The sequence below is a fragment of the Rhyacophila brunnea genome, unplaced genomic scaffold (genome assembly GCF_057557595.1).
Source record: "Rhyacophila brunnea isolate RB1 unplaced genomic scaffold, BYU_Rbru_1.0 scaffold_15, whole genome shotgun sequence".
Taxonomy (NCBI): domain Eukaryota; kingdom Metazoa; phylum Arthropoda; class Insecta; order Trichoptera; family Rhyacophilidae; genus Rhyacophila; species Rhyacophila brunnea.
Window position 1 is genome coordinate 34,487,502 of NW_028232806.1, and position 24,391 is coordinate 34,511,892.

Genomic DNA, 24,391 nt, shown 5'->3' on the forward strand with positions numbered 1-24,391 from the left:
ACTATTTTTTATTTGATAATTTGTCAAACTATTATTTTCCGACTGCCTTTTTACAAAGAATGCTCACTGATCACTCTCTTGAATCTCATAAGTCACTAATTCTGCTCTTGGACATTTTTGCATGTTCTCACGTGGGATAGTTTTCCATCCTGGTGTCCTAAATAATATGAAATGCACCCGTCAATTATCTACCTATTCGCAGCCATCACCTATTCTGAGTTAGAACCATTTCCTGGTTTAAAGCTTATCAAGCATCATTAGCGAGGGGTGCGATACCAGTCAATGCGCTCCCCAAAGATATCTAAATTTTCAGTGACGTGATGTGTATTTTGTTTTCGAAATTTAATTTTATTGTATAACTCTCTTATGAGGGTAATGTTAATTTGCTATAATTATATTAGGTAAATAACTACCCATGTATTTTTATTTAACTTGTTTGAATATAGATAACTAGTTTCGGTACAGTTCGGTAATGAGGAATACAGCAGAAAACATATTTTAAAAATACCCGATATACTGGATTATTTGTTAGGTTAACCTAACCAAACCTAACCTAACCTAACACAACCTAACCTAACCTAAACTAACCCAAACTAACAAATAATCCAGTATATCGGGTATTTTCAAAATGTGTTTTCCGCTGTATTCCTCATAACTGAACTGTACCCTAGTTTCTTTTTCATTTAACTCTCATGGTGTGAATTCTCCCGAATGATTATTTATTATATTATCCACAATGTTTTTTTTTAATAAATAAATAAATTCTCAGCACCTCAATTATTCATCTAGTAAGATAATAATATGAAGCAAGTTCAAGGTTTAACTAGAAACCGATCAGAGAATAATGATTTCAAGATCTGATCTTTGAAATACATGTTCCGCGCAATCTCCATGTTGGATCTAAATCGCTTTGAAGGGAGCTGATGTGTTTCCTCAGAAGCTCGTTGATATTATGATAGATCATTGATAAAGCCGATAATATAAATACTTATATAATATTTGAACGATTTTTTACACATAAATATGTTACAATTTATTAAGCGATTATACACGATATATTAATAATATTTTGAACCAAAGAGATAGAAACCCTATTAGAGAGAAAGCAGAATACATGTGTAAACATCTCACAGCGATTTTAGAATGTTTTTAATAAACATGATTGCTTTTGAAACTATAAAATAAATATTTTCTTAGTAATGAACAGAAAAATAATGGAAAATGGGTTGTTTTATAGGTGAATCTTTAACAAGGCATAATTCTTGAGTACGGACAAAAATAGGGAATAAACTCGCGTTGAATAAAATGTTATTTTCAATAGTTATGTCTATATAATTATTATAATTCTTCTTTCGACCATGTCCGATCAGTTTTTTACGAGAAATGGATGTCAGCCACTTGCTCAACCTATTACCCTGACTACATTATATAATATTATAATTTGGATTAAAGTTTGTCAGATTGGTAATATTTGAGAACATTTAGGTAAGTATAGTATATTTTACATAATATCGCCTGACCGTGATTAAGTCGTAAACTGAAATAAGCTTCAAAGCATTAATTCATGGCGAGTGGCTTTAAACTCTGTCCAGGTTAAAAATCACATAACACATATGCGAAATTTGCTACAGATCAATCTATTTTGCAATATGACTTGCGCTTTTAGTGGACTATAATATAACGGGGGGGTATACTAAGGATTCGGGACACTGGCCTTTGTTGATGATGAGGCTGGCTCCGTGGTCTAGTTCTCACTCGTTAGCACTACCACTCTCTCGGTTACACTTTACCTTTTGAGTCACTCTGTAGTTTGTTGAATTTATGGTTAGGTATTAAGTTACGCGGCATTGGGCGAACCGATAATTCGTAATTGAATTATTTCTGTGGTGACGCTAGGGTCACACGAGTTTGATGCGTTTATGGTCTATAGGTAACTGAAGTGTCATTTATTTATTAATGTGTCTGGTACTGCAGTGCCTGGATGGTGGCAATAATTATTGACATGACCAGGGAATTTATATGGGATTTTTGCTACCATAATTGGCCCAAACAATTAGCCTTAGTAAAAATCACATTCGGCCTAAACCCTGCTAGAAGGACCGAAGCGAGTGGAAAGAGTGCAATTGAAAGCCTGCATCTAGCAGCAGTTAATGATGATGTTCATTTAGCATCAGAAATAGACCTCGCGCACTCGCTCTCTAGTCGGGCCTCGCACTTTCTAGGACCGACCCTGGCACAAACACTAATTATCTACTTATGCTGAGATATATGAAAAATGTTTATCAGTCAATATGTACTAACATTATTAAAAACTAATATGTACATAATAACGAAAATGTCATTAATCATTCATTTTAATAAGAGCATTCTAAAACTCCAAATAATTAAAACATCTCCACCAGTAGGTATGTTGGTATGTTTTATTAAAACAAAGAATTTACAGATAAGAATACCGGTAGTTTAAATGCAGTCTTTCTCAAACTTATTTCATACAGCATCCTATACCAGGGGTTCCCAACCCAGTACTATGGTGATACAGTAGTAGAGTACGAATCATGCATAATATCATTTAAACGCGCTATCTCTAAAATTTTATATAATAATTGACACAAATCGAATTTTAAATGTAAGTCTTTTCTCTCTGTCTGTTCTACCTTAGATTTCTCATATGTATAATTTTCATTAATTCTTAACACATATAATATAGGTATATTATTAAAACATTACCTTTTCGTCTATAATTATTATCCAATATGTTTTTTTTTATCTTTCTTATGTAATGTCTTTCTATTTTATGTTCTCCCTTCTTCCTATCTTTTTAGGCTTTACTTTATTATAATTTATATATGGAAACTTTGCTAGTTGCAATATCTTCTCTCTAATCTATTTTTATAAATTTTTATAACCAATTTAATAATAATTGTTATCCAGTTACGTTTATTCTTCCCTTATAGTTAATAATTTGATTTATTCATCTCCAAATGTGAATTTAATTTGTTAGGGGGTGAGAATATTATTCAAATATTTCTAATGCAGCATATAAAATAAAGATCTACAAAAAATCTCCGTGTAGTGGTAGAACATCCGTTGTTGATGTAGGTAGGTGATGCAGGTTTGAATCCCGTAAGTATATTATAATAAAAGTTGTAAGTTATATGATTCTTCACCCATTAAGTAAAATAACGAAACATGTATGTATCATACATACAATTATAATAGCTACATATAGAGCAAAGGCGAAATGATACAAGAACATAAAAAAATACACTAAAAAGATTATATTTGTTTTTCCACCCTAGTCAATGAATCTGTGGTGCCGGGGTTGATTCTTCATCTAGCCAAAATCACAATATATTGTTAGATTATTGAGTTTTATTTAAAGCAAGAAACAACTGGGCTAGGCGAGTGGCTAACAACGTTTTCTAGTGAAACCTCTGTTACTGTAATTTTCACTCCGTGTAAATTCATATATTTATACAAACTTACAGCGAACATAATATACTATAGTATGCAACAATTGTCATAGATCTCACTTTGAGAAGCGCTATTTTACAGCGAAGTGAAGGTCAACTATTGGAGCAAACGTATTATTAGAATTAAGGATGTCAATTGATATATTTCTGCCATTTTATCTGGACATTTGATCTAAATAGTTTTAACGGGAGCTATAGTTAGCGACCATAACTTCTTGGCAATACTGTTATAAGTTATAACATAATGCTGTTGTAACGGGTATCATTGATAATGCATTAATATAATTTAATTACGTTTCATTATTCAATTTTTATAATGCAATACTATCACTATTACCATTGTAATGTACATCCACATCCACAAAAATATTTTAATAATAGCAATCGGAATTTTTAAAATACCAACAGTTTTGTGAAATACTGCAGCGTTGCCTTGCTTTTTAAGATGTTTACATAATATATATTATTATTTTATCTGTATATAGTTATACATGGATCATCGACATTATATGCATGTGGTTTTAATAGTAACGCTTTATAGTCCAGTGGCGAAGGGTGGAGGTAGGCTGTTAAGATCCGACATAAATAGTGCACACTAAACTTGCCAGTTAGAGGTATTCGTTTTCATTGAACTAAGACAACAATGTATATAGTATATACTTTATACCGTTTACGGCGATTTTTAATACCAAATAATTTGATTCATGGGACATTGTTGGTATAATTTCGAAATATACTGGAGTTTGCTGCATTTGTTTTTATATGCCTCATATATAGTGTTTGTTAGTTTTTAAAATTCAATGAAATCCTGCCTTATCAAAGCTATAGTAGATAATAGTAAAAAAACCGTTTATCTATAAAATATCTTAAATTTTGCAATTAAGCAGTACATAATTTTAGATATTTTATAAATGAAAGAATATTTTTTATCGATTACAGTTTGGTGAGACAGAGCTTATTGTATTATAACACTATCTGTAATAATATGTACCTATTTTTAATTATTCTACGAAAACAAATACGTAAGACTGGAAAAATGTGCACTACTTTTGTCGGATGATCCATATCATATTATATAAACTATTGTGGTTTGATTTAGGCAGGGTTTAATTGAATTTAAAAAATTAACCAGCACTATCTCCAAATTATATTGTTAGTAGTTAAATGAAAACAAATAAATATGACTAACAAAGTTAAGTGTGAACTATTTATATCGAATATTAACAGCCTACATCCACCCTTCGCCACTGCTACATACCATACTGCGTGACGCCAAATAGTTGTGGTCGGAATATATTATATTCGATACGATGGTATTTTGTTTTATTTACCAGGAGCTTCTCGATGAAAGGTGGTACTGAATGCTGCACAGGTTAATGATGATCAGATAAATACGTCTTCTATTTGTTTATACTTCTGTTGGAGTGGCTTGGTCACGATGTCACGTATTGGCAACTGGCGGACATTGTAGGATAAATATAGTAATGGTCTAAAGATAACATTTAAATAAAGTGAAGAGTGCCTATTAATTGGAGAGAGCCAAACGATATTTTTTGTTGTATTTTATTTTTATTTTAGTAAGTAAAACCAATAATAAATACTTACGTATAAGGGTGATGCTTCTACCTACCAGAGGCACCTAGCGGAACAATACGAAGCTTTATTTTTTATAATTTACAATTTCAACTGTTTTAATTAATAAATATGTAAGCTGAAAACATTAAAAAAAATTGTTGTTTTTGTCAAAGATAAACTTACGATAATTATTGTGAAATAATGTTAAAACATGTGAATTTGTCAGATGACCACATCTTATTATTACATTATATTTTATGGTCATATTTAGATATTATTAAAATTTAGTTTAATAAGTTTTCAATTTTTCCTCGTAAAGATTTTTGACTAATTCATAGTTTTAACGTTTTTTATATTTATTAAAAAAAAAACATCGAATTTATAAAAATATAAATGTGTATAACTTGTGTGTGCCGACAAATCAATACATCAACAGGATTTATTTAAAAATCCTTAACCCTGGGGTTCCGCGATCTCACACTACCCTTAACCCTTAACGATAAGCGATAGGTAAGGGGACCCGCCATAGATCCTAGCCTAAAGTCCGCTTCAGGATGTGGGGGCCATGCCTATGACATTATAAACCGACGCGTTAGCCGCTTGGTCATTGTGGAAAGAGTTTATCCCATATTTACACACTCAAGAATTACAACTTATTATAGTCTCATACAGAAGGCAATCCACTTCCCATTACTTTGTGTTCCCAGGTAAATGTGCATTCGCTCCACCTTAGAGCGGAAATGGTAATTAGCCTAAGCAATGTTTATGACATGTTACGATAAAACGGAATTCGCATACAATTTTATGAGTAGTCATTTTCATTAATAGAATTATGCCAAAGTCAGCACGTTCTATTGTTATGCATGTTCACAGCAAAATAATTCTGCCTCGTTGCAGTTCTTGCATTGTTTTAATTCCTCACTAAAATAACAAGTCATAGAAAATGTATGAGAACATAAAAATTGTCATGGTACATTATTATATGCATGTAAACATTGATTGTATATTGTATTATGAGAGTAAATGTGTTAAAAATGTATTAATGAATTTGTATATAGATTCTCAAACTCCACACAGCTGTGATAACATTTCCATTATTCATATTCCCTAATAGTAACCAGGCCCACTCCAAGAAAATCGTCAGCCCCCGAGTGAAATAAAATAACCAAATAGCAGCCCCAACCAAAAAATAATACACATATATTTTTTTTTCATTGATATAAAGTATTTTTTTAGTAAGACATTAATTTACACCCACAATGACCGCGCGGCTTAAGCGTCGGTCTATAGCGTCATGGGTCCCAGGTTCTAATCCTGGTTCTGGCAAGTACAAATATTTTTTTTTTCAATTTCTGTATGAGTCTGAGTATGGATCTAGTAGGCTGAGCATGTGGCTCTTCATCAATTTGTCGTAAAAACAAAATCTGTTAATACAAACCTCCACTCTGTGGATGCCCATAATATGATCTTATTAGTACGGACGTGATCGGAAAAAATACGTCATTTATACCCGTTATTCTCACTTCGAGGAAAATTTACATTGATATCATCCAAGGAAGTATTTAAAGATTTGCAGTAACATGGATTGATGATGTTTTCTACATGGGGCGAAGACACCACCTCACATTGGGTTGTGGTGGCGATGATGGATGGCTCGTACGTATTATAAAAAGTCTAAAATAACTTTTGATATAGTTTTCATTCAACGAATTATTCACAAGATTTAAGAATGTAACATTCTTTATTGAACTTAGTTTAATTGATTGAAAAAATGTAACAAAATTTAGAAACACACCAGAAACATTTATTTTAAAAAATTTTGTGCCGGGCGGACTATCCATAATAAAAATGAATTGTTGAATAATAAAAACAAATGGTTTATTATTATTGACAAACGCACGTATGTTAAGATTAAAATATGGAATCAACCTCGGTTAGGAATCAATGTAAGTTATTAAAGTCAATCACTAATACAATCGAAATTTGATCAACGTATTTCGTCGTAATTAGGTAGTGTGCCGATAACTAAATTGGTAAAGTACATCGGTCAGAATCTGATGGATGCAGAATCGAACCCGCCCGGCACCATGTTTTATTTCTAATATGTATGTTGGGAAGTGTTTCCAAATTATTTATGGGCAAAAAAGTAGGTATATAATTAAAAATATTTGTACTTGGTTGGGCCATTTATACTCGCATTCATTCCTTTCTTCCCGCCTCCCTCAAATCCCAGTATTATTGTCACAAGACCAAATAACCGACAGTCACGGGTCATGATAGACCGTGAAGCAAATAACATTCAGTCACTTCAAGACAGCCGTCAGTAACGTCAGTCAGAAAACGGTCGTGTTGCGGGCCTATTAAAAGCCTAGCCTCGTTAACTATCGAGTGATTCAAAAGTTAGTTCAAGACACTGAAGTGTGTTGGCCTGTTATCGCTAAACCACAGTTTATTGATTAATTCAATCCTACAGACATGCCTATCCTCATCAACCATAGAACTTATCATCATTCATCCACCTCATATATCATCCATCCCGCGCCCCGGGCAACACAACAAATAATACCGTGCGAGTGACAGTGCAACCAGACCACGGAGCCATCTTCAACATCAAGAAAGATCAGTGTCTGGCATCCTGTTAACCCCCCCTCCTCCCCCTTAGATCCGGAATCCACCATCCACCATCACCTTCAAATTATACAGTCCACTGCAAAAAGCGCCGCCAGTACTACATATTCGTTGTCCTATACCTACAATAAATGTTAACTCAAGAAAAGTTTTATTGCTTGGTCGATATGTTACGACATTTTTACATATTAGCGTTAATCAACTCAGAAACATAATTTTAATTACTGTACAGTGGTCTAGAGGTAATTTATGGGATGCCGCTGTCAGTTTGTACTATTGCAGAATTTTAAAAAAAGAAGCGAAATGATAGATGTTCATTGGAGGGAAAAAGTGGCGACGGACTGTCATAGAGCAGTGCGAGATACTCCGCACCTGTAATTGCTTACCTCCAAACACCTGAAGGCAATCCTTCAGAGTAGAGAAACCTGTTAGCATTACCACTATTTGTGCACCATAATAATACTTCAACGCAGTGGGGTTCTTCCGTATTTTCGCAGGGGGGTAAAAGTATAATTGTGTCGCTACATTTCAAAATCAGCCAAGTTCACCTTCAGGTATTTTTGACTTTTTTGTGAATTGCTGAAGAACAACTGCTTTCTAACATTTAGGCATTATCAAAATGTGGAATTTATTAATTTTAAATATTCTATACTCGAAATAATATAAACTTTCACCCTTGTGACTGTGTATTTGAGAAAACAAAAAGCTGTTTTTCTCCTATTCATCTATTATCTAGCAACACAATTATACATAATATATTAACATGGAATATGTTTTACTCATGATCTCCGACGCAAAAGCGATACGAAAAATAGACGTAGAATAACTATAGACGCGTAGCCCACCCGCGGCCCGCGCCCCGCCCCGATTACTTACGCGCGCCGATTATTTTCATTTTACGTTCAGTAGCCTACATTCTGTGCGACGTATTGTTTGTCTGTTATTATTACTTCTTTAGTTTTATTATTGTAATTACATAATTTCCATAAGAGTAAAATTGTTTGAATCCTTTGGATTCGGTTACTTTGACAAATAAATTTTCTTTTGAATTTGGACAACCAGCATTCAGAGAATCAGTAGGCAAAGCATGTTCCATGTTAAATAAATTTAGCCGTCAGGGTTTAAGTACATAACCATCATCTGAAGATGCAAAAAAATATGTTAGTCAATAATCACATTTACCGCAGTTAAATGAGCTTGTTAAATTATTGTATCTCGTAGATCAACCGAGGAAGTACCTAATTATTTTTTTTCTGAATTCATTTTAATAATAAACCACACATCGAAGAACAGAGTAGTATTCGCTGGAAAAGAATATTTTAGCTTAAATGAGAATATTTGTTACCTACCAGAGGCGTGTAGTGGAACAACTTACCAATATTGAATACACGTTTCGTTGTCATGTCACGTGACAAACTTTAATGCATATCATGACGTGAATACAGACATAACTATTGAAAATATCATATTCTACGAGATAAAGTTTATCCCATCATTTTCCTACTTCTTGGAATGAAAACTTTTTAAAGCCATTCCCATAGATATACCATCATAAATCGGAAGGTGTTCGAATTTAGAACTAAACTCATAACAGTATAAAAAGCATTGAATTGCATGTCAAATGTTAGCATGTGGCGCCCTCACTCAGCAGACAACTTATTAGTTTTTACTTATATTTTTAAATTAATTTAAAGTGCGTACGTACTTATAGTATTATATTTAGGTAGGTTAAATCAATATTAATGTGGAAACTAGCTTTGGTATTATGACCATTTTTATTCTTTAGTAAAATTTAACGCTAAATAAGTTTATCAAACTATTTTTTAATATAATAATAATTCACAAGATTTGAGAATGTAACATTCTTTATTAAACATACAGAATGTAATAACACCTCAGAAATATACTTATTAGAATATTCTCAAAAGTAATAACACGCCGGATGAGACTGTCTTGTGAAAATAAATAGTTTTAATAGGCTTGCTAGTTATCAAGGTAAGTAACCTATTATTGATAGCTTGATTCAAACCTAATGTATTTTTTTGCAATGCGCTTCAGTTGTATGACTACTTTAAATTTCGAGACGTTAGATGGGACGCAGGTGGCTCAATTAGTAAAGCAAATTGGCCGGAATTGGATTGGTTGCATGTTCATCTTGTCCGGCGACGTATATTTTATGAAACATATATTTCTGGTTTACATGTAAATTGTATGTAAAACATTACGTATAGGTATTATATGGTCTCCAATTTTATAAGAGTAAATTTTCATAGTTGATTTTGGCAAAATTCATGAATTCAAGAATGAAAACTTAAGCTAACCTAACCTAATCTAACCTAACAAATAATCCAGTATATCGGCTATTTTCAAAATTTGTTTGCTGCTGGCTTCCTGTAAAGTGTAAACCGACAACAATCGTGTTTTATTTAGACATGAATTTTATGTCAGCACGACTTAAAGACTTTGGACGGTCTCTAATACACGGCCATGCCCCCCATATCCTGAAGCTGTTTGGCGGGCCCCCCAACCTATCACTAAGTCTAAGAGCCGTGTAACGTTCTATAATAGCGATATTCTCAAATGGTATTCTGCGGAACGGTTCCGTGTGAAATAAAGGTGTATTAATTTTTTCGAGATTTTTAACATTTCCAAACAAATCAACATGAATTTTCGGCACTCGGTGTCATACATATTATGAAGCACTGATTGCGACCCCCTTTTGTGATATCCAAGTAACATGCGGCCCTTCACCATATTGGATAAATTCCGTTGTTCCGTTGGTCGCTTTTATTAGTCATCAAACATACTATAAATAATTATAAAATAAATTTCTATTTATGCAATAGCGCCGCAGGCGACTTTTTAATTATTAGAGGAAAAATTTGCTGTTTTTATCTCACTTAACCGCCACGCCGGGCCCCTCTTAAGCCCGGGCCCCCAGGCTAGAGCCCTGTCAGCCCCGCTCTTGTGGGGACCATGTACACGGCCATATATTTCCGATACAACATTTCACGGTGAAGTGTGACACGGCAAACTGTATACGTACACGTTTCCGGACACGATATTTCTGTGGTGTTTTCAAATTATCCATGTTAACTAAAGAAGTTGGTTACATGCAAGTTGTACGTATGCAGTTGACAATGCATCGTGGGACACTTATTCGTGCGCCGCAGTACGTGAAACATGAGTTCGTATAACATTTTATCTAATGACGAATTCTTCGTTGAACATTTCACCGTGGAATATATTTGGACGTATCTTACAAAATGCGGCGATAGTTTGCAAATAATACTGTTCCAATTTGATTAACCTTAACCTATCCTAACCTAACCTAGTAAAGACATCTCCATATGTTATAGCATACTATTACGTACAAATATACTCCACGGTGAAATGTTCAACGAAGAACTTGTCATTTGATTAAATGTTACACGAACTCATGTTTCACGTACTGCGGCGCACGAATAAGTATCCTGCGGTGAACTGTTTACGTACAAATTTCCGGATACGAAAGAAGTTTCCTCAAAAAATAAATTAAACCCCGTATTAATGGTTGATACGCCACTGCGTCCTCGTTTGCTGTGATCTCGCTTTTCGTTTATCCTTTGGGGCGTCGAGACCGCCTTTTTAGATAGGCGAGTATAGAAATGGCTGCTTGGTGATTATCTCTTTTATAATAATGATTGATTTTACAGCCGATCGACGGCATATATTTTTTTAGTTTAACATCAAAACATATACTGCTACCTACGTATTATGGAGTCTTCGTCTAATTGGGGAATGTACTTGGCGTGGTTAACAGTATTTTAATAATAACATAAAGGTTTTATAGCGTCTACGATTATTTATCTCATACATACGTAGAATTACGTTATGTTTTTTCCCCCAAATCGGGACAATACAAAATATGTAATAGTATTTATTGAATGAATTGAGAAATATATATTGAAACCTGAATTTGAAGACATGCATATTATATAATTACAAGATAAAAAGAACTTTTTATATACAACGTTTTTAAATTCTGTTGAACCATATAAACTTGACTTGATAGCTTAAACGATCAAAAAAATTTGTACTTGACATGTCATATTGATTTCCATAGTAACGCACGTATATATTATTAATTTTCTATTGAATCATATAAACTTGACAATTCTATGTATTAATACAAACTTTTTATTGCATTTGATAAAAATACTGAATAAATATAGAATACTTACTGAAATGACATTTTGACATTTCATATTGATTTCCATAGTAACGCACGTATATATTAATAATTAAGTTGCTAGGACCCCAGACCCTAGCAACCAATAATGGTGTCGAAATAACTTTTCATACAAAACAGAATTAACTGAAAATGAATTCAATTCTACTTAAAGATGGCTAAAAGTATTAAAAAAATGCATTGGCATCGTGTTCTGATATATTCTAAAAGTTTCAAATGTCTAGCTAGTCGGGAAGTTAGTTAAAAATCGATTGCAAGATTTGCACCGGACAAAGAACCACCGGACAAATAAGAATACGAGCTAAGAAAAACGTTGTAAAATATAATATCATAAAATATTTTCTTAACCAAATACCTAAGTTAAATTCTGGTCGATATGTCAATTGCAGTATTATATATAATTGCGTTAAAGTGAATACTGCGTCCACCAGAGTACCGCAGTGGAAAAATACAAAGCTTGCAATTTGAGACATTTTTTTGATAATTTACATTTTAAATTGTTTTAATTAGATAATAATATGCGGGATCTAAAAATATTAAAAAGGAAAATATCTTTTATTTAAAGTCAAATATAAATGTGAATTCATTAAGGATACTTACCATCCTAGTATTAAATTTTATTTTATATCGAGTTTTTATTGAAATTTAATTTATTGTTAATATTAATTCATAGTTTAAAATTTGTTTTATAAAATGCGTATTGGTTGAAATCCTTTTTCTTTATATCAACTTTAATTTCGGTATGATACTAGAATATTAAGGGTTGGTTTAAGTCTTTACTTTAGTCTCTACTTTAGATAATATTGATGACTTATATTAGGCACTAATTTATTGATTCATATATTTGAAGTACCCTTTTCTTCAGATCAGGATGAGGATTCAGTTGAGGATAAAGAACACCCTTTTTACAAGTGTGTGGAATTACCATGCGGGTAGAAAAACTCGCACAAATTCGGCATTATAATATACTATATTGATTCATAAATAATAAAATATATAATATAATACACGGGGGGACAATATGTATTTAACAGACCCAGGATTCGAGCCTGGGACCGACAACGTGTCAAATGTTACCAATATTAAATGCATGTTTCGTTAACATGGCAAACTTTATTGAATACAAACGTAGGTATCTATTGAAAATAAAAAAATCTTTAACAAGTGTGTATGTTCATCCTAAATTTATCTACATTCAAGAATTATACGTTTCAACAGCCACACCCAGGAGGTGACCCACTTATTTTATTTTTTGTGTTCCCTGGTTGTGTTTTATCTAGACACATTCGCAGTGCTCGAAGTGGAAAAAAATACGAACCGGAGCGCTAAATAATTTTCCGTAAATATTAACATAGTTGTATAAATACTTCTATGTATATTTTATAAAAAATAAGTGTCAGATAGTCAATTTAAATTTTTACATTTCTAAATTACAATTCAATACAACAATACAATACACTAACAAACCCCCTGCAAATAAAATCAAAGGGGACCATAACATAACCACTCTAGCAAATACGTATTTGTATACAAAAAACAAACCGCTAATATTATTAATAGTGTCATCACTATCAATTTAAATATTAATTATTTATAAGTAAAGGATGTAATTTTATTGGGTGTTTAATTTTTTCGGTGCGTTAGACAACCACGTCCCTAAATCCGCCATCGTGTGTCCCTGACAACTATTTTAGAAATCGGGAGCATCAGTAGTTGTTTGTTCTCACAAGGTACAGAACTAACTTGCCATTGGCGATGCCAATTGGGAGGGTAATAACTCTGTTAACTCTGTTTGACCAAATCGCTTCGGATGTTGATATATTCCACCTACGTGAGTATGAGTATAGGTGGGCGTTGTTTTATAAATTCTTAAAATAGGGTCCACTTAGCTCATTCGGTGTGCTTCGATGCTTTATAATTTTTATAATTTTGTACCTATTTACTTGTCATACTGTTCTTTTGAGACTGCATATATTTCTTTCTTCGGTACACTGTTTTAATACTATTTTGTTTTTAAACGTCATGTTGTGAACGTCTTAAATTTATAATTTGTAATGTTCACAGTATGTTTTTTTTTATTCGAGGAATAATTCACAAGATTTAAGAATTTGACGTTGGTTAGTAATCCAAGTGATGCCTACTTTGATTTCAAATACAAAAGCCGATCGCCAATAGTAGCTCAATTAGGAAAATTGCTTTAGGAGTATTATAAGAGCCATTAATTAAATTTTTTCGCAATTAAGTACGGCGCCTTTAGCATTGTGGTCAATGTGCACGGGCGCGAAACCCAAGAGATGCAGGTTCGATTCCTTACTTTTTTCAAAAAGATTTTTTCTTTTGGTTTATAATATATTTTCTCAGAAGTGTTTTCAAAATAATGTATGTTCAAATAAATTTGAATTTGAATTGCATCTAATTGAATTCTGCACACATAGTGCTTTCAGTAGGTACGTTATTTTCCTTAGGACAGTATCATAATATTGTAATATTTGAGTCTGTGCATAGTCATGTGTTATTCATGATATAATCTGGTTCTTCGGCAGTACTGTGCTGTAAGTATTATAATATATAGTTAGCTCAAGATAGAAAATATGGTTTATGCCACTTCTGTACTGGTCAGCCCCCCTCATTAAACCACTGATCTACATACTAGCGACAAGACATTACATAACATGGCGTATCAGAGGCCGTAATCGCTCCCTTGCTTTACTTATGCAGCGTAATGCCCCACCAGTGGTAGCCTGGTGCTGTTATTTCGCGTCAGGTAACTCGGCGTTCGCCCCACTGACTTTAGTGTACACGTAACTTTGCCGCGTGATTATATTATATCCCCCGCTTCGAATTTTCGCGTTCAAAAAAAGAACAATTTCTATTTTCAAAAGTTTAAATTTTGGCGCCTGCAAAATATTTTTTTTAAATAACTGCGAAACGTTTTAAGTATGGAATATAATAATTTTAAATTGTGCTGATTATAATAATTACACATAATTAATTATAAGCCACATAAAAATACTTGTGTATTAGAACAAAATAAGATTTAAATATATTTTCCAAAAATTGAGTGAATCCATTAATGTTAATAAATAAACTAATAATTAAACAACTTTTTTAGAATATAATAATAATATATTTTTTTATTCTTAAACGGATTACAGTTACTGTATAAAAATAATTATATATATAGTATCAACTAATTATTGCATTTATCATAATATTTGTATACCATAAATTCAAAGACAATTTTAAATAATTTATCAAATAATTACTGTAAAAAATATATAACTATAAAAGTAAAAGTGTTATAAGTAACTCAGAATAGTGTACTGAAAATAAAAGTGATTTAACTGAATTATTAACCCAATTTAAAGATCATTTATAATTAAATTAAATTAACGTATTTAATATTAACTAGATTTAAGTATTATTTGATTAATTGGTTGTTAAATTAAATAAAACACAACTTTATTGTACTTATTCCACTTTTTTAATTATATTGATAATGTCCCTTTGAGGAGGACGAAACCGGTCCAAAATTTAATTAATTAAGTGGAATAAGTACTATAAAATTGTGTTTTATTTAATTAAACAAATAATTAATCAAATAATACAATGCAATTCCACCATGCATTGAAAGTTAACACTATAAAAAAATTAGATTTAAGTACATAAATAAATGAATTTCTTCATAGTTACCCATTTATAGGTACATAATTACGTATGCGTAGTTTAAAGTTTATTATTAATTGAGGTTACAGTAATTTAAATAAGTTGACGTACTTTGTTTTATATTTTAAGGTTCCGTCTGAAATAAATTTTGAGTATATCCGGGATTTAAAAACCAGTATAAATCTCGATTGAATTCTGAATTAAAAATCTCCCTGAAGGTATAGGAGATTACAAAAGTATAATGTTACAGATCTCATCTGATATAGAAAGATTGTATGCGATATAAACACACTATTAATATTTCCATTATTATATAGAGAATTGAAAATAAAAATAACGAATTTTAATAATGTGTACTCTTAGTTAGTTTATATAAAATAATTACATAATTGTGTATCTTAAAATATATACGAAGACTTTGATATAACTTTGAATCTAACACTCAGGACTCTCAAGAGTATATTGAATTAAATTACATAATATTGAACTACTTACAAATTAATCTATTTAAGTCTTTGCAATTATGCAAAATTATTCAAGTATGATTTTTATTTATATTTTTGTATAAATATATTAATTTGTAATACGCTTAGCTTTTTACGGAAAAGCTGTGAAATCATGTTAAATATAATAAATTAATATGTATGTAGTATATAAAACTAATCTTACTGACGATAATCATGACGTAAATCTAAAATCATTTCATTGCAGCAAACATATTTATAGCAATATGTTAAGTGGGATATTTTTTAATTTAAAAAGTAATGATAAATTCGATGGAATATACATAATAATTACATACAAATCGTTAAAGAAAGTAGGACATAATATGTCATTTAATTCAGGATGGACCATATGGGCATCAACAGTGATTGTTTTAATGAATTTTTAGCAATTTATGGGATAGACACGTTGATTAAAAAAAAAAACCTAACAACACATAGCTAATTAAATAATATCAGGAATATTTTGCCCCGCTTTTTTTCTTTTGAAAGAAACTAACAGTAGTAAGTAACAATTTTTTTAAATTTAATAATAGTTTTAATTTTTAAAATTTTAATACACTTGCTTCCCTACTTAATTCATTCTGACACATTAGACGTTTAAACCGTATTGCGAGTAGGTAGAAGTTTTAAGACACTCTTCCAAATAACGTAACGTAAAGTAGCTGGGAATACTAAGGAATACGAAGGAATTTGTGTGTAAATTGAGGAACAGAAAGACGATACAGAACTTTACAGGGTATATTGGTAATTTGTCTGTCTATGAGAATAATCTCATACTAGTCTACCAACCAATCATTTCACGTTGGAATCGAGTGTAGTAACGTCAAAAATGTTTTCGTCTAATCAGCTTTTTGGATTTTTTCCTGGAATTAACTGTTTTAAAACTTGTCAGCATTTTGTTAATAATATGAACAGTTTTCTTAATTACAATAATTACGAGGTATATCATGCAACCGTTTGACAGCTTCATTATATTTTTTTATGGATAGCGTTGATTTTAGTTTTATATACAGCTGGTGAATAATTAAATTTATATTAACACGTCTAAACTAGGGGTTTGTCACATTGAAATCAATTTTTTTTAGAACAATTTAATACTTTTTTGAAAACTAAGTTTATTAAGACGAACTTATCGTTGTTCGACTTGCCTTAAAATTGTACTTTTTAGGATTTTATTTGGCAATTAAATAATATTATTTACATACCTACATTTTCATTGGTTAGGGGAGAAATTTTGACAGTTGGGGGATACCTAGCAAATCAATAACATTGTATGTTTAGTAAAAATATTACAATATACTGAATATTGAATTATTTTACTTATCATTCTTAACACAATAATATAATAAGCTATTCAACAAAAAATCACAAGATTTAAGAATGTAACATTCTTTAATAAACATACTTACATAATTTTGAAACTACTTAAATATATGAAGGTAGGTATTATTTATTTATTAGAAAATATCTTGATATGTTTCTGGGGGTTCCAAATTATTTATGTACAAAATATTATATTATTTATAATTTTGTATACATCATTTTAACAGTTAATATTATTTTTAACTAAAAATGAAATTGATTTATTCCAATTTTTTTCAGTTAATTCAAGTTTTTGAAAAAAATGTTGAATATAGTATAAATGACTATGATTTTACATAATGATTTTTTTCTAGAATCGTAATTTAAACTTGGATAGAATAAATCTTTTTGCAAAAATTGAGCATTGCTAGACTACAACAGTGAATATTTTTTTATTAAAGTTTTATATAGATAAAAAAACCAGAACTCGAGGACCCTGATAGAAAATACAGAATCAGTAAAATGTAGTAGATTATTAATGATTAGGTATTAATTAATAATTAGCTGCAGTTTCAAGTTGAAATAATTTATTTTTAGATCGTCACGTTTAAATTGCAAATGATGTAATAAATATTATTAATTATTATTCACAGTTTACATTTTGCGGTAATTTTGTTTGAAAATAATAATTTATAATTGGTTTCGTGCCAATCGGCGCATACGTGAGAAAATCAGAAAAAATGTGCCGAAGCAAAAACGAAAATTACTGCAATTTTTTTGTTATTATTTTTATTTTGTAAACATTAAATTTAATTTCAAGTCGCCGTTTTTTGTCGGATATTAAGACACATTCAACACGGTCGCTAAACAAAAACTGTCATTTTTTAAAAAAAATATAATGTGCACACACCATTATCGTCACCATTATCATATTTAATTTTTCCTATGATGTATTTTGTAAACTGTTAATTAATTGAAGATGTTGTTCTGAAGACAATCTACGCCTCGTATTGAGCGTTAAATATATAAAAAAACGTTTTCAAAAACACACTTTAGGTGTATCCACTGCTGGATGAAGGCCTCTCTAAGCTGATTTCACTTCTCTCGGTTCTGTGCGTTGCCACGTACATACTTCCGCAGAACTTTATCATTTCATCGATTTAACGGCCTCTAGGTCTACCTTAAGAACGTTTTGTACCTCTTGGGTATCACCTGATGAGCCGATATGTCCAACGATTGTCTCTTCTTCGAGCTATGTGTCCAGCCCATTTCTATTTGAGGCCTTTAACGAACTCTATTACATCGCAAACCCTTGTCCTTATCCACTCGTTCATCTTTTTGTCCTTTCGCGTTATGCCCAGCATGCACCTCTCTGTTTCTAAGTTTCTGGATCTCTTTTTTACTTAGAGTCCACGTTTCACACGTATATTATGTGATTACGGGAAGCACACACGGGTTGAACACTTTGCCCTTTGGGCACAGTGGGAGGTCAGTTTAGAAGACATTATTCAGGCGGCCAAAAGCTCTCCAGCCGAGCTTTACTTTGCAAACTTTATATGGGCACAAAAAAATCATGTAAAATAAAAAATATTTTTAATCTAAAACAATCATAAACATATTGTAAATACGGTATCGCCCTAAATGAGGACGCTTCTTTGCTCATTGAATCGGCGTCGACTAAATTTAATATAATAAAAATATGTTAAATCTTTTGACAACTTTAGAATTAAACATAAATGATGGCATAAGTAGTTGTTAGCCATTCTCCCAACTCAACGGATCTTTGCTCTGGATTAAACGCATTTTTGCCAGTTGCGGGATCGCATCCGTGACCCACAGTTTGAGATACGGTCGCTCTATCAACGAATATTCCGTGGTGCAGTGCGTAAGGCGCTGGTCTTTTATTCGAGAGCTCCGGGTTCGATCCCGGTGAGGACACAATATATTTATACGGTTTTCTCACAGCCTGAGTGTTTGTCATTGTTTCACTTCTATTACCTATACTAATATTACTAAATACGCTATTGTTAAACTACACTACTTTAATTGGGCCTCTAGGCCTGTTGCAGTGTTTAAAAGATTATATCTAATATACATTTTAATTAATATCTTTAGAAAGTAGTAAAAATAGTTTTAAACTTCACATTACAATAATTATGATCAATTTTCAAATATACGTAAATTTATTGATATTTTATTGTTATATTCTGCTTACACGTCTTAAGCTGTAACGTTGGATGTTTATTATAATAATATATATATATGGTATATGTAGTCAAAAATTTACTGTACTAACATTGCAATAAGGGCTATATCAGTCAGATATTATATTTGACCTATTTTGCTGGTCTACTTTAGTATTGAGATTTTCTATACGACGGTGTATTCTGTATACCAATGCTTCTATGCAGGGAACTCAGATATAATGGGAACTGAAATACCTAACGGGTAAGGAGTAGCAGGTAACCGATGTCGAGTAAGGAAGAATCCGGAATAAACTTAAACACGTGACAAGAATACGTCATACGTCGAATACTGACTACTGCTCTCGGTATTCATTGACGCTCATTTAATATTGATGTATTACACACACTATTTCACGTGCATAATGCATGTGTCATTTTAGTAGGACACTCATACATTCAAAACCCTGCATCAAAATGTAGTGTATTGAATATAGCCTATCGGAATTCTATTTATTATCTGTTCTGTGCTTCTATGACACAGCAATATTTCTATGAGTAAGATAAAATGAGACAAAAATTGGTTCCACAAACCTTTTCGTATACGTAGTATATTATGAACATTAGGTACATATACTCTAGTGTACGTCAACCAAGATCTTGGGAAGATTCTCCTGGGACACTCCTAGAAAAGTGAAAAAATATGGTAATTACCCGTTAATAGCACAAATGATCGAATATGTAAAAGAAAATAACGAATGTTTATTTAATTAGTTTATTAGTATATTATGTGCTTTAGAAGTGGGTGTGTGTAACTAGGATTTAAAAAAAAAATAGGAATCCTGCACCATTTTATTTAGCACCTCACGACTAGGGATTCCAATCCCTGGATCCCGGGATCCCGACCTATTTTCGATACATATGAATCCCGGGATTGATAAACATAATCCCGAAACTTTCGGGATTGATTTTTTTATCATTTTTTATGGAAAATAAAATAAAAACGAAAACAGAAAAAATATTTTTAATAACAAATAACTACATTAGAAATAAACTGAGTTTGAATGAAGTTTGATTTATACCCATGTGTAAGTTGCCGATTCATTTTATTTTTTCACATAAATTAATAAAAATGAGAAATATTGGAAAAACAATACTTCGCACTATTAACAAAGTAATTCCACTATGATCTCATACGTTTTACGGCAGTTTCATATTTGGTTGACTAATTAGATTTATGAAGCGGGAAGGCCATAAGTACACCATGACTTGCTTTACTATTTTAAATCTCGCTAACCCATTCATTAAGTCTTTACTCTCAGAAACAGCAATCTCATATTAAATTCACATTATTATTTATATTACAATATTATTTACTCCATTAAAACTTTTGTATTTCCAAAATTGAACGTATACAATATTAACAATAAATGTCTTAAATAGTATAAATTATACTAGATTTATTTTTGACCGATTTTATCAATGTCATTTGTAAATATAAAAAAATTATATTAACAATGGAAAAATGCCTATCCCGGGACCAGTCCCGGGATCCCGGGATTGTCAAATTGTAATCCCGAAATCCCGGGATCAGAATTTTGCCTCGGGATTGGATTCCCTACTCACCACTAATAATAAATTAATTAGTCAATATATTATTTTTAATACAGTATTTAGGTTGTTATATGAAAGTAATCGTTTATATTGATTTAATGAGGGGCCGTTTTGTCTTCCGATTTTGTATCCGTTAATATTTTAATAGTATTAATAAATCAGTTGCATCGTCTTCTTGACATTGAAACAGCGTACTAGTAAATTGCTGGTAATGTAAACAAAACATGTTTATTTTGTGCTTAAAACGAGTTTTTAATGACATTTAGAGGTGCGGAGGAATTATTTTCACCAAAAACCAGTTATTGGTGGTCATAAGAAGGAAAATTTCATCGAGTTGAGGAATTTGCAGTGAGTATTCGTGTAAAATGCAATAGTTTTTGCGGCCTTTGGCTATATAATAATATTATCTGTTATTTTGTTTTATTTAAACTAAATGTCCATATTTCAATATTTAGGATTACAAGCTAAAAACATTACATTGAAATATATCCCTATGACGCTAAATTTAAACGAAAGTAATTATAGAACATACATAACGTGAAAACATATCAGATATATTTATACCTACTTGAAAAATCATATTTGAAAAAAAAAATACGAAGCTTGAAGCGAAGGATTTGAACCCGTATAACTACTGGTATCGCGCCAACTGTTGCATTAACCAATAATTATGCTACGAGCGTGTTGTCTAATTGCGACAATTTAAACGAGTAGGTCATACATGAAATGCTTACTGCGTTATTATTGACTATCGGTATTTGTGTATTAAATCAAGGAATATAATTACCTTAATTACTAACCGCCGCCCGGCTCTCTAGTGGGTATAGTTATATATGTTCAATATGTGGAATGTTACATTCTTCTCAAAATCTTGTGAATTATTCGTTGAATATGTGAAATAGTTTATTTAAGAAAGTAATTATAACATATTATGTCAGTTAGTAGGTACAATATTGTTTTTCTCTGAGTATATAGGTATTAAGAAAATATATAATGACTATGTACTAAATCTGACGAATCACTCCGTTCCTTATAAATACAAATTATAATATTATTATCATGTATAATATCTAAAATTCACGTTATTTAGACTTATTTCCACAATTCTTTACGCCACATTATGGGGTGCCCAATTTTAAAGTGAACTATTTTCATAATTTCGTTTTTCTATTAATTCTTGATAATAAATAAAAAATTTAAATATACGCATATATAATGTAAGTTTTTTTTTTACTGAAGATGTCTTTTTAAAAACAATTCTGGTAAAATTTGTCAGAAAAATTAATAATGTAACAAAACATTCCAATTATTGAACATACTTACATGATTTTGAAAAACACTTCTGAGAAAACCCAAAAACTACCAGCTTCTTTAAGACGTTTAAAAGCACTTATTTATGGTTTGTCATGCAATAACGAAATAATAAAAGTATGTAAAAATATGTTTTTACAAACACTTTCAATTTCAAATATGTGGGTGGTGAGTGCTTTAAAAAAAAGGAAGAGTCAGAATTGCTATTGTATAGTCAAGGCAGGTACAACAACCGTTCTCATGCACTCAAGGAAGCAAAAAAATAGTGTAATTGAACATGTTAATAATATATTTCATAAGAAAAGAATCCCACTATGTTAGAAAAAATAGCTAAAAAGAATATTAAGACGAGAATTTGAATATGGTGAAAATGTTTCCCCAATATAGCATATGATTTGGATCAAAATAATATCAATTTCCAATTGCTACTGAACGCCAATATAAAGGCATATTTTTCTCGTATTTCTTCGTCTGAACAGGAACGGAAACAATAATTGAGTAAATTAAATATTTAATAAAAAATAAAGTGATTATCAGCAACATTTATTATTTACAGAACGTTCGAGAGAGATGAAACAGGGTGATATAAATCGTGCAAAAGAAAATCACATTAAAACTGTTACAGCATGTTTTGATTTACAAAAGTTTTAACTGTGTCACAAAGTGAAGTATGAGTCTTTCATTATAAAAGAAAATAATATGCCATCTATAATCTCACTGTTCATGATAGGATGGCTATTAATTGTTACCTTTGGCATCTACAAACAGCTAAGTGAGGTGCGATAGAAATAAGTAGCTGCATAGAAGTATAGAAGTCTTATAAGTACTATTTTTACATATTTTAAATCTAATTTTAAGAATACAGTTGTATATTTGTTGATAGTTTTCCTATACTTAATTTAAAAAGTTTAATTTACATAACGTTTATAATGCTGCAACGTAATTTACGTAAAATATATAGGTAACAAACTATCCTATCATTTCTTAATTTATACTACCAATCATTATTATGTTGAGTGGAATATTCATTAAGTAACTTTGCAATTATTTTACTATAATACTCGTATTATGTTCTGTAAAACAATTTCCTGAAACTGACTGAATGGTTAAAATACAATTTATTGCGATAAAATATTGTTTAATTAAAAAATCTCTTCATATTTCATCAGAATATCTAAACATATTTTTGGTTTAATCAAATATCATCGAGAGAGAAAACACTAAGAGCACATAGTATGTCATTCCCCGTAAAATTCAAAACAAAAATCTCTCCAAGTCGAGATATTTAAGATTATCTTTCAGAATTAGCATGAAAAAAAACACCATCTCAAGTTACGTGGTACTTTTTTTATGAAAAATAAAATAATTACGTGGAAAAACACACCAAGTATAGATATATAGACCCTCTAAAAATATATAAACGGGAAAAATCACACCAAATCTAGATGTAATATTTTAGTTGTCAAACTTAACGTGGAAAAACACATTTAGGGTATTATTTCCCAAATTATTGTCTTGCAAAAGTTGATTGTATGCTTAAATGATACTCTATTTAAAGATATAAATTATAATTTAAATAATATTTGCACATAATAAACGGCTTGTGTTACACATTTTTTTGAATGGTATTTTTGCTCTCCTGAAAAGTTGATAATTTAGAGTTAGTGTATTATTCCATGAGGTAGTCGAAATTATATTTCGTTCGGCACGCGTCATTTGCACAATCCGCGCATCGCCTAGTCACGATCTTTTTAGACCATGCCTCAACTGAAGTATAGCCTTAAGTACCTATCTATTTTATGAAAAAGGGATTAACCCTGTTACTGCATTATGTGTAATATTATTAATTAGTTTTATTCCTAACATCACATTACATTTCACTAACTGTTGTGTTATTAAAAT

At 31.1% G+C, this 24,391-nt stretch overlaps 1 protein-coding gene across 1 annotated transcript in view; it reads left to right on the forward strand.

The window, feature by feature from the left end:
- The first annotated feature begins 14,699 nt into the window (after positions 1-14,699).
- Nox (NADPH oxidase) overlaps positions 14,700-24,391 on the forward strand; it is a 202,229-nt gene continuing 192,537 nt past the window's right edge. Inside the window, exon 1 of the mRNA XM_085942785.1 lies at positions 14,700-14,844. The gene's annotated coding sequence lies outside the window, so the exon portion shown is untranslated. The remainder of the gene's footprint in view (positions 14,845-24,391) is intronic.